Source organism: Lactuca serriola, chromosome 9, assembly GCF_051521515.1.
Source record: "Lactuca serriola cultivar US96UC23 chromosome 9, Lser_US96UC23_V15, whole genome shotgun sequence".
NCBI classification, from domain to species: Eukaryota; Viridiplantae; Streptophyta; class Magnoliopsida; order Asterales; family Asteraceae; genus Lactuca; species Lactuca serriola.
This window is the reverse complement of record NC_136416.1, coordinates 109908294-109920826: the sequence shown is the minus strand read 5'-3', so window position 1 is coordinate 109920826 and position 12533 is coordinate 109908294.

Here is a 12533-nt window from a genome sequence, read left to right as displayed (position 1 = left end):
ATCGAGATAGTGTACTTTAATATATAAAAATGTTATGAATCGGTGAAACAATCCTAATCATATATTTATTTTCCAGTAAAATATTTGGTCCTATCAACGAAAATAGACAAAAGATATAAAAGAGGTGGGTATAGGCATCCTCCCAAGTAGCGTCATTGGGTGTTATAACACATGAACATCCCCTCTCCCCTCCTCCGCGTTATCAGACGTTATTAGCCTGTATGTTCCGTTACCACTATAACACGTTATAACGCTTTTTTTGCCACACCTACCGGTCTAAGTGTTTTCTCAAAACAAACATGTTTTTTAAAACTATGATAATAATTACATTAATATATATATAAAAACATAGTTTTTTTTTTTTTTTTTGAATTATGTTATCAAAAAAATTATTTTAAATATATTAAAATTCATAAATTTTTATTCTCTATAAATAGACATCCATATTGATACAGTATTAAAATAAAATAAAAATTTTAATTTTTTTATAGTTTCAATTTTCGTTATTCGTAAACGAAAAATGAATTACATTTTATTACAGTAAATTTTTTATTCATTTATAAATAAAACTTATGTTTAATTTTTCTTTATTCATTTATGAACAAAACTTATTCTTAATTTTTTTTACAGTTTAAATATCATTCATAAATGAATATAATAAGTAATAAAGTTTTGTTACCTAAAATATAAATTTTTACATCATCTTTTATCGCATTTATATTTATATATGAATAAAATGTTTATTACTTTTCGTCATATTTTATATTCATACATTAATAAAACATTTATCAGATTTTGGTTACAATTTGGTATTCATATATGAATAAGTAGTATGTTAATAAAATATGAAGTGTTTTGAAAATTCGAACTCCATATTTATATATAAATAACAAATGAACTCTAACAAAATTCTGATAAATCTGTTATTTATATATGAAAACAACTTGTGATAAAAGTTAATACATATTTTATTCATATGTAAATATAACATGCAACGAGAGCGATGTAAACTGTAAAAAGTTTATTACATGTTATATTCACATATAAATGATACTTAAACTATAAAAAAAAATAAACATAATTTTTATTTATAAGTGATTAACAAATATACTGTAATAAAGATCTAATTCATTTTTATTCACTTATGAATAACAATAGCTGAAACTATAAAAAAAAATCTTATTTTATCTTAAAACTATATCAATATAGATGTATGTTTATAAAGAATAAAAATTATGAATTTTGATATATTTAAAATAGTTTTTCGATAAAAATATCTTTTTAAAAATTATATTAAAAAAACTATGTTTTTGTATATATATATATATATATATATATATATAAGCTAATGATTAGCATAGTTTAAGAAAATATGTTTGGTTAGAAAACACATGTATATTCATTTCCTCCTTTTGCTTGTACGATGGAGAGTTTTACGGCAAAAAAAATGATTAGCTGAGAATGATTCCCCCATTATCAATCTTTTTTATTTTCTAAATTGAGCACCCACATATATATATATATATATATATATATATATATATATATATATATATATATATATATATATATATATACGGCTGACCTTGAGGATTCAAATATCCAGGACGAGCCAGAAAAAAAAGACCCTGAGGAACTAATGTATAACAATTTAATTATATAAACTATAGTTTTTTTTAAACGACGATAACAAGTCACCATGTATGTTATATGTACCTTAAATGGCTTGTTGAAGTTGCAACTGTGATTTCTATTTTGATCAATGTTTGTTAGTTTTTGTGACCAAATTGGAAGTTTTCGTAGTTGTAATCCATCATTGTTCAGCCCCCTTGGTGTTCTTTGTTATTTAAGTTCAAAATTTTGGAGCTTTTGAAACTGAAATTTGGGATGTTAAAATTTAAGATCTATCATAATTTTGGAGTGCACACTAAGTTATTTTGGTCTCTCTTAGAACCTAGAACAAACATATTTACATGAATCAAATGCATTTCTTCTTAGTTTTTGTAATGAAACTAGAAGTGTTCTTTTTAGATTATCGCATTATTGATTTTGCGAAACTTGGAGTTTTGGTCTCTCTTAGAACCTAGAACCTAGAACAAACATATTTACATGAATCAAATGCATTTTTTCTTAGTTTTGTACTGAAACTAGAAGTGTTCTTTTTGGATTATCGCATTATTGATTTTGTGAAACTTTGACATTTTGAAAACCTATACGCTATAAGGCATCCAAGCTTTGTCAATCAGGGGAATAAAATGTATGTTGATTAAGTTCTTATCTACCTTGATTATCATTCTATTGAAATCCTTTTCTAACCTTAAACCCTTTTATGTCATTGCTTGATCAGTGGAAGGAACAAAAAGAAAACTAGATAACTAGAAATTAGATAAGTAGAAGTATAACATTTAATTTCCAAATTATGATCTAACAACATAAATACATCATACCTGAATGTACATTAGATGATTTAAAAAAAAATCAACAATCAACAATTCAATCTTATTACATTAATTGTTCAATTCAACTCAAGTATTCAAATAAAAGCTGATAATCGACATTCCGATTAAGTGATTTATGTATCTGATAATTACATTAATTGTAAACTGATAAGTTATAATCGATATTCAATATATCAATTACAAACTGATAATTCAACTTAGTAATTGACATTTTGATTTCGACATTCAATTACAAAGTGATCCAACGCAGGATTTTAAGATTTAGATATATATATATATATATATATATATATATATATATATATATATATATATATATATATATGTGTGTGTGTGTGTGTGTGTGTATGCGCGCGTGCGCGCAATTTTGAATGTGTATATATGGGAATATATATATATATATATATATATATATATATATATATATATATACACACACACACACACACACAAATGGAACAAAATAATGTTTTTTTGTTTAAAAAATATCATTTTAAAATAATTATTATTTTCCAAAAAATACAACTTTTTTTAAATTAAAAATCTGTATTTCTTAAAAAAATTTAAATTTAAAGAGAGACTGCTTAAAAAACGAAAAATCTATGTCTTTTTTTAAATAATGAAACATCTGATTTTTTTTAAATATAAAAATTTTATTTTTATTCTAATTGTTACGAATTAATATTAATGTTTCTAAAAATACAGAAAAATACAATGATGTTCATGCCCTTAAAGAACGTCAAATTTAGTCAATGTAGTTTACAATTTTATGTGGATTGGGTCCCTAGACTTTTAAATTTGCATAGAACGTCTTAATAAACAGGTTTCATTATGGATTTAGTCCCCTTAAAACTTAAAATGTCTATTTTATCCTTTTAATTTCGTTTTCATATTAATTTAATTCTTTTACCTTTTTATTATTATAAAATAAAAAATAAATCCCCACACCCTTACCCACCCCCAAAATTCACCGTCTTGATCTTTCTTCCTCTGCCTCTAAAAAAAACACCTCCATTAGCCCACCCCCACTACCACCATAAATGTAACTGCATCTTCATCTCTACTCATCTTCTAGGATCCTTGCTTCCTTTGGTTTCTTTAACAACCACCACTTATCGAAGAAATTTCTTGTTTCTATCTCAATCCTCCTATAAACGATGTGCAGATTCGTCAATAATAATAATAATAATAATTAGATTCTAATAATCAGAAAACAAAATGCAGATGACCAACATTAGACATGTACACAAGCGAAATCGAAAATCAGAGATATACTCAATTGAAATTGGAACTATACTCGACCAAAACAAAAATTAGACCTATACTTAATCAAAATCTGATATGGACTTATCAAAAACCAAAATTCAGTTTGGACAATTACAAAAAACGTTGCATGTACACAATCAAAACCAAAATACAGGCTTGTAATCCTAATAAAATAAAAAAATAGACCTATAACCAAACTAAACAAATATATTCAGACAAGGAACCGAAAATCAAACCAGGAAACTATAGAGAAAGATCGATTTTGACATCTTTGGGAAAAACTCATATGACTAACTTTATCATCGATGATGAAAAGAGCGTGAATGACTTTAGATGTAGTCTGAAGCAATCCAAATTACTATATATGTGATCTGATCTAGCTGATATAACTCTAATTTCTAGATTTTAGTTGAACGAAGTAGAAGAGTGAATGGTGTTTTTCACCTGTTTGTCATCAGAGGTGTTTATCGTTGGAACTAAAGGGAGAAGGGCTTCAAATGAGGGTTTTTCGTTAAACGGAGTTGAAGGGAGAAGACCTTCGCCGACGATGTGTGGTAAATGGATAAGAGCTCTGTTTATTCCAATAGAGGTGTTGACAGTGGCCACCAATCAAGTAGGTGAGGAACAATGAATTCATCGGTGATGTTCTATTGATTTAGGTTTTGGGAGGGATAAAGATAATTAAAGGATGTTGTAGGATAGAATACGGTGGGGGTGGGTGTTTATTTTTTTTAATAATAAAAATGGCAAAAGAACTAAAAATAACAGGAAAAAGAAATTAAAGGGGGAAAAAGACATTTTAAGTTTTACAAGGACTAAATCCACAATAAAACTTGCTAATTAGTATGTGTTATGCAATTTTTAAAGTTTAAGGATCCAATCAATGTAAAATCATAAATCCTCAAGGATCAAATTTGCATTTGCAGTTTATATATATATATATATATATATATATATATATATATATATATATATATATATATATATATATATATATATATATATATATATATATATATGAAGAGTTAAACAACTAACTTGAAGATCGATTAGATCTTATAACAGGTAAAATAATAAATACGAAAACTGTAAACAACTCAAGTATGGATCGAAGAATGTCGAATGATTAATCAACAATCCTCAGCAGAGCTCGATAAAGAACTTCTACTGTAGAGGATTTAGGGTTTACAAGAACGATGAAGAAAATAATCTGTGATCTGTCGTAATCGCTATCAATCATTTTTCTAATATGCATGCAAGCATATATATTTATATTAAACCCTATCAGCTCACGGTTGGACAGGCCCAAACCGGAGTAACAAAACTTGGACTATTAACCGAGCCCAATGGACGCAATACATCAAAAAGCTACGCTACCCAACAATCTCCCCCTTTGCGTCAAATTGGAGCGAGATTACTTCTTCTTCATACTTGGGCCAGCAGCGGGAACCTTCTTCTTTACAGTTTCAACCAGACGTGAGATGAGCGCGAGGATTGTCTGTCTGAACTGAATGTACCATTGTATCATGTCGTCAAAATACTTGATATCATTCGCTGTATTTTCCTTGCATATGTGGATGATCCCCAGCACATGCTCTAGACAAGCAATGGTATAAAGATGTTTATCAGCTAAGGCAAAGAGACATTTCTGTCCTTCACTCCTAGTGAACATGACTGAGTTTCGCCTCGGGTCAATTTTTCCCATCTTCATCTGGTTTAGATCACTGGCCGAGCCAACAGGAGATATCTTTGGTTTGTTCTTGAAAACAGTTGCAATTTCCTGATCCATCAGTGCGACCTCCATGATATAGCACACCAACATCCTCTTGAGATGGTCAATGATCGGACCATATTCAGCTTCGTTGGTCAGAAGGATGTTGTGCAGAACAATCCAATCATGTGGATTGAGGTTCGGTAGATCTGCTAAAGAAATGGCATGTTCGGTTTTTGCAGATCCCCTGAGCACCTTGAACCGAACATTAATAAACTTCCCTTCAGTGTATGGTTTCAGGACCCGAACGTTGATGATCTTCTGAGCGCTCCAGGTTTGGTATTGGGGTTGAGCAGCCTTCAGATAGAATTCAATCAATTCCCGATCAACCTCCGGATGAGGATGAGGGAACTCAGCAACGTTGGCGAAGGCGTGAAAGATGAACGCCTTTCGGGTAAGTGGCATGTCGAACTGAGAGTCGACAGAATTGTAACAGTCAAATGAGATAACTGGTTCAAGCCACAAGATGCTCGGGGTGTCGATTACCTCCTTTATCATCCTCTCGCGAGTCCAAGCAAGAAAAAGAGTTTTCCTACTCTCGAGAAGGTCGTGGGCTTCTTTTTTTTGCGTTCAGCTTCTTCAACTTCTCTTGCCACACGATCACTTTCATATGCATCATTGCGTCGATTCTTGCGTTTTAACAAGTCGGCAATGGTTTCTTGATCATCTTCCTCTTCTTCCTCAGCAATCTTCTTGCCTTTGTCTTTCACACCCGAACCGGAGGCTTGGCCTACAGGAGGAGGTTCGGTTGTGTGAGTTGCCTTTGAGGAATGAGGTGGTTGAGATGCAGACTCCTTTTCTCTCCCTTGTTTCGGAATGGACACGAAATCGGGTAGCCCTTCAATTTTGCTTAACAGGTCTAGGGCAGGAGTGAGCTTCTCTGCAAGGGTACGCCTCACAGAATGATTAAGTATAGGATCATGTGCTTCTAGGATGTTGGAGATGGCTGATTGGACATCCGAAACACACGTCTTGATTACCTCCCGTTCGGACCGAAGAGTGTCAATCTGTTGTTGAGAATTGGAGAGTTGAGCACTCTTGACCTTCAGGGCAGTGGTCTTCTTTGCCAAAACATCCATCAACGAGTTCTCAGCCGCCAAATCTTCTTGAAGCTTTGAGAGACGCTCGTCAATAGAAGCACGAAACGATGAGTTGTCGTCTGTAAGCGATTGACGAAGTGAAGCAAAGGACTCCAACTCAGTAGAGACAAACGTGGCCAACTGTTGAACAATTGGTTCCAACGTAGTCTTGGTGGCATCAACACTCTCCTGTAAAGACTTTAACAGGGCAGAGGCATCAGAAAATAGTTATCGACTTTTTCGGTCGCAGCCTGACAGGCTTTCGTTGAGGCATCGATGGCGGTGGTGGCAGCAGCGACAGAGTCTTGCTGAGCCCTTGAGAAAGCATCAACAAGCTTTTGAATGGCAGCTTTAGAGAGGGATGATTGAGACGTAGAGGAAGAGGCAATGAGCAAGTCGACCTTGTCATGGAGCTCCTTAAGATGTTTCTTTGTGACTGGAGCGTCATCATCATCATCGCTCTGGACTTGAAACGGACTGTAGTAGACCGAATCAAACGTCATGTTTTCCCCGCCAAGGAAAGGGTTATCTCCGTCAGAGACATGACCGGGAGATGGTGGTGGTGGTGAAGCTGGTGGTACAGTGGTGTGGGTAAGTCCGGGTTGGGTTGTTTCGGGTGTAGGTGTAGGTGTAGGTTCAGGTTGGTTTTGGGTAGGGGTAGGTTCGGGTGCTTTTTGGGTTTCGGTTGTGTGTATGGTTTCGGGTGCTGGTGGTGGTTCGGTTGCATCAGTATGAACCCCCGTATCAGATACGTTGGCTCTAACATCTGCAGTGGATGTTGTGGTTGCTTCAGTGAATATTGGTGGTGGCATTGGGATGGAGGTGTTTGGAATGTGGGTGAAGGGGTTTATGGTGGGAATGGAAGTAGGAATAGTTTGAGTAGGAGAGGGAATTGGAGAAGTATGGATTTGCATTTCAGGGGTAGGTGATCTGGGTGGTGTGTTGCCTCTTGGAGAGCCGTCAGAATCAGAACTCTCACCCTCTGACTCACTGGAAGAGGAAGCGATAATCAGCTTTCTCTTTGGTTGAGTTTTTCGCCTCTTGTGCTGCGGAGATTGAGCAGCTTTCGTGAGTTTCCTCTTCTTGGGGGAAGGGCCTTTAGCCCCTTTCGCCACCTGTTTCCCTTTATCTGCCTTCTTGCCTCTTGGAGCAGGCTTGTCGGCGTCGTGGATCGATTTCAACATCTCCTGTGTGAGATCCCTCGGGCTAGAACGTTTGAACTCTTTGTAGGTTCTGATAATCCGGCTGTCAGCTGGAACGTCAGCATACATGGTTTCCGGAATGGGACCATTGAAAGGGAATTTCGAAGCATCTGAAACGATGATCTTCGTGGTATGGAATGTACCAATCGAAGACATCGGTGCACCGGCGACAGTGGGGACGTTGTACTTGTCCATTACCCACTTCGTGATCAGGGTCCAAAAACGAGCATACGACACCTTTGAATGTCGCGAAGAAGATGAGAGACTCTGGATGAGTTGTTGCCAAAGAACAAACCCATAGTCGACATTGATGCCATTTTAGACCCCATATAAGATGGACAGGAACAGTCGACTGGAACCATCTAAGCCAGAGCTCCTTTCAGAAAGACCTTTGAATAGCACAGTGAACATCTCGTTCCACTGTGGCGGCAAGCATGACTTCTTGAACTTGGCGACGGAAGTAAGCACCTCCGTATAACCCATGTTGTAAAACATATTAAACAGGTGTCCCATAGGAATTGTCTCTGGATGAACCCTTGTTGGATCAGCTTCAAACCCTAACAGAGAGCAAAAGCGTTGCTTGGAGATAGACACTTTATGATGAGAAACGTCAAAGAAGATCCTATCGACCACTTTGTCGTAATGAGCAGTCGCATAGATCTGCGACAGGAATTCCATGGGCACTGATTCCACCCTTGATAGTGCAGGAGCAATTGGCGAATACTTCAAGCACTCGATGATAGCAAAGATGTAGGAATCATAGACATGAGGGGTTAGATCGATAATGAGGCATTGTTGAGGGCGAATGGGAAGAATGTGGGAAGTGGCGTGAACGGAGGATGAATCTGCCATTGTTGAAGAGAGTGAAGAAGATGATGAACAGTTAGGGTTCAGGGAATTCTTGCGCTCTGGGATTCTTGATTGCAGTAAAGAGGTAAATGGTAGATGATGTCGGCTTTTATACTGGGGTTTAAGGAGAGAGAAAAATCTTCCCAAATCTTCTATCGAAATACGAAGGGTTTTTCCGGAATTTGACTGATGCGTGACAGTTAGGGAAACCGATGATCACGCATGAGAGAGAGTGTCAGATTCCTTAGAACACGCCTCCCATCAAGCGCCGGTTGGATAGAAATCGTTTCAGATTCACACGTGCCCTTTCAGTGCTTTTTAGAGAAGAATCGTTTCAAATTCGCACACGCGTCTGCGACGTCATTTGGAGATTGGACGTTTCAAATTCGCACGCGTTCCCTTTTTACCGCCGTTTGAAATCAAATCAATTAGACTCCCGCCTGAGTCAGCAACGCTTCATCTTATCCCTGTAATGGCATCTTTTGAATAATACGCCCACGTGGATGAAAATTGACCACAGCTTATAATTAACCACCAATCCAATGAAAAAGCCTGTAATTATTAGAACCAGAATTTTGGAAAATCAAAGATTTTCGTGCTAAGAGTGTAAAAGAAAAGAAATAAAACAATCCTTTTTAGGAAAAAGTGTGATGTCAATAAAGACATGAAACAAATGATCCGGGGCACGAATCTCATCCTTCAAAGTCAAGAAAGACCTTAAAGTGTTAATGTGGTTTCCCGTTGAATAACGATCAAACACCTATTAAGAAGTGTTGAAAGGCATCTTTTAATTAAGCTTTTTAGGGTGGCTTTTGCTTTGATTCAACAGTCCTAATCTTGAAATAAGATAGAAAGTGAACAAAGTACTTGTGAGACCGGTGTAGTCCGTTGAACAAGTAGGTTTGAAATAATTTTAAAGTGGCTGGGAAATATAAAATCTCAACAAACAAAAAAAAACTGGATCCTAAGGGAAGAAATGTTATGGTTTGTAACAACTTCATAGGAATCACACAAAAGAAAATTTTGAGACTTTATGAAGATACGTCCGTCAATTCATTAGTGAAAACTAGAGCAATATAATTGTTCACCGTCAATTCAGATTGGGTATTGAATTTTGGGTTTCACTCAGCTCGTAGTGGCACGAAACTAAGATCATAAACGCAGTTTTTGAGTAACCATAAACCTCAGTGGTAATTTATGAGAGTCTCAAGGGTTACGTTTGTGAAACGAATTTAATGGAGAAATGCAATAGAGATGGTGTAAGAAATTAAAGTACCTCTACTATAAAAGTAGAACCAAGCAGAAAACTCTTATCTCATGTGAGAAGAGAGTTAGGTAGCTCACGATTAGAATAAATGAGATAGCCTAATTGGGAAGACAAGGTTTGTGTATACCAAGTCATTAAGGCTATTATTCAGAATCTGATGAGGCTTTGGGCACATACAGCAGCATGCTTCTAGGGACACTTAACTAATTCGACAATTTCCCCATAAACAAACACACAAATAAAATTAAAGTCAAAAAGTAAATAAAGAACAAAATATTTTTCGAGTTTATGATATTAGAAGAAAAGAAATATTTTTGATATATATATATATATATATATATATATATATATATATATATATATATATATATATAAAATAAGACTGAGAAAGAAAATAAAAAGAAAAAAAAAACTTTGGAACCGAACCCGAGCGTTCGGTTGATTTCTGTTTTGAAAAATTTTGAGAAACCGAACCCGAGCGTTCGGTTGGTTTCAGTTTTGAAAAATTTTGAAAAACTGAACCCGAGCGTTCGGTTGGTTTCGGTTTTGAAAAATTTTGAAAAACGAACCCGAGCGTTCGGTTGATTTCGGTTTTGAAAAATTTTGAAAAACCGAACCCAAGCGTTCGGTTGATTTCGGTTTTGAAAAATTTTGAAAAACCGAACCCGAGCGTTCGGTTGATTTCGGTTACCGAAGAAATTAGATTTTCAAAAAGGAAATACTTTTGACAATAAAATAAATAATTTTAAAACAATTGTACATGAAATTTACAACCAAGAAAACTACCTTTAGTTGATGAGCGAGAGGCAGGTGATCCAACCGAACCCGAACGTTCGGTCTATTTCGCTTCTTATGTTTGTGATTGAGAGGTAGTTTGTGGTACTGACTCTGATTCCATCATTCCTAGCCCTTGTAGAATTTTGTTGAACAACGCTTCAGGAAGGGCTTTGGTGAAGACATCAGCCAGTTGATCAGTGGTTCTAACAAAGTGAATTTCAATGTTTCCATCTTCCACATGATCTTTAATGAAGTGATACCTCAGTGCTATGTGCTTAGTCTTGGAGTGTTGCACTGGGTTATGATAAATCGTAATTGCACTTTCAGAGTCGCAATATAGTGGGATCTTTTTCATATTAAGTCCATAGTCTCTGAGTTGACTTTGGATCCAAATCACTTGAGAAGTACAGGATGCAGTTGCAATGTATTCTGCTTCAGCTGTAGACAAAGATACACACGTTTGTTTCTTTGATTGCCAGCTAACCAACTTCCCGTCAAGGAATTGGCAGCCGCCTGTGGTGCTTTTCCTGTCTAGTCCACAACCTCCAAGGTCTGCATCTGAGTAGGCCTGAACGAAGAAGCCCGAGTTGGATGGATACCATAGACCTAAAGAGGTAGTTCGCTTGAGATATCATAGAATATTCTTCACTGCAAGCATGTGAGGTTCGCGTGGGTTCGCCTGAAATCTAGCACAGTAACAAACAGAGAACATTATGTCAGGCCTGCTAGCAGTAAGATACATCAGAGAACCGATCATCTGGCGATAAAGTGTAATTTCAACTGCCGGTTTATCCAAGGATGGAGTGAGCTTGGTGCCGAACGCCATTGGAACTTTGACCTTTGAATCTCCCATCATGCCAAATTTTTCTAGAAGAGTCTTCGTGTAAGCTTCCTGATTGATAAAGATGCCTTCGGGTCCCTGTCTAATATTTAAACCAAGGAAAAAGTTAATTGGACCCATTGAGCTCATTTCAAATTTAGTCTCCATCAGCTTTCTGAATTCAGCTGTTAAGCTGGGATTCGTAGAGCCAAAGATGATATCATCGACGTAAATTTGAACAATCATAAGGTGGTTACCTTCCTTCTTACGAAAGAAGGTTGGGTGAACCGAACCTTGTTTAAATTTCGACATCTTTAAAAACTTTGTTAGCATTTCATACCAGGCTCTCGGAGCTTGTTTCAGTCCATACACGGCTTTTTCCAAGATATAACAATGATTAGGATACCTTTCATTTACGAATCCAGGAGGTTGCTCCACGTACACTGTTTCTTCAAGTTCACCATTGAGAAATGCACACTTAACGTCCATTTGGTAGACTTCAAAGTTTTTGTGTGCAGCATACGTAAGAAAGATTCTAACGGATTCCAGCCTAGCAACAGGAGCGAAAGTCTCTTCATAGTCAATTCCTTCCTCCTGACAGTATCCTTTCACAACCAGACGAGCTTTGTTTCGTATCATGTTCCCTTCTTTGTCCATTTTGTTCCGGAAGACCCATTTGAGACCAACAACTGAGGCATCTGGAGGAGTTGGAATTAGTCGCCAAACTTTGTTCCTTTCGAATTCATTCAATTCGTCTTGCATAGCTTGAACCCAATCGGAGTGATCAAGAGCAGTGTTAACTGTCTTTGGTTCAACTTTTGAGACGAAGGAGTTAAACATACAGAATTCTACTTTTGAGAACAAGGAAGTTTGTTTTGCTTTGAGTTGTGATCGGGTCAGAACCTTTTCAGATACATTCCCAACAACTTGAGAGACAGGATGATCTCTGGTCCATTTGGTGAGAGGAGGGTAGTTTGGATCAAAGGATGGATCCAATTCAGCGTCTATCATCTCTCCTAGTTCGGATGGACTTTCATCGTCAT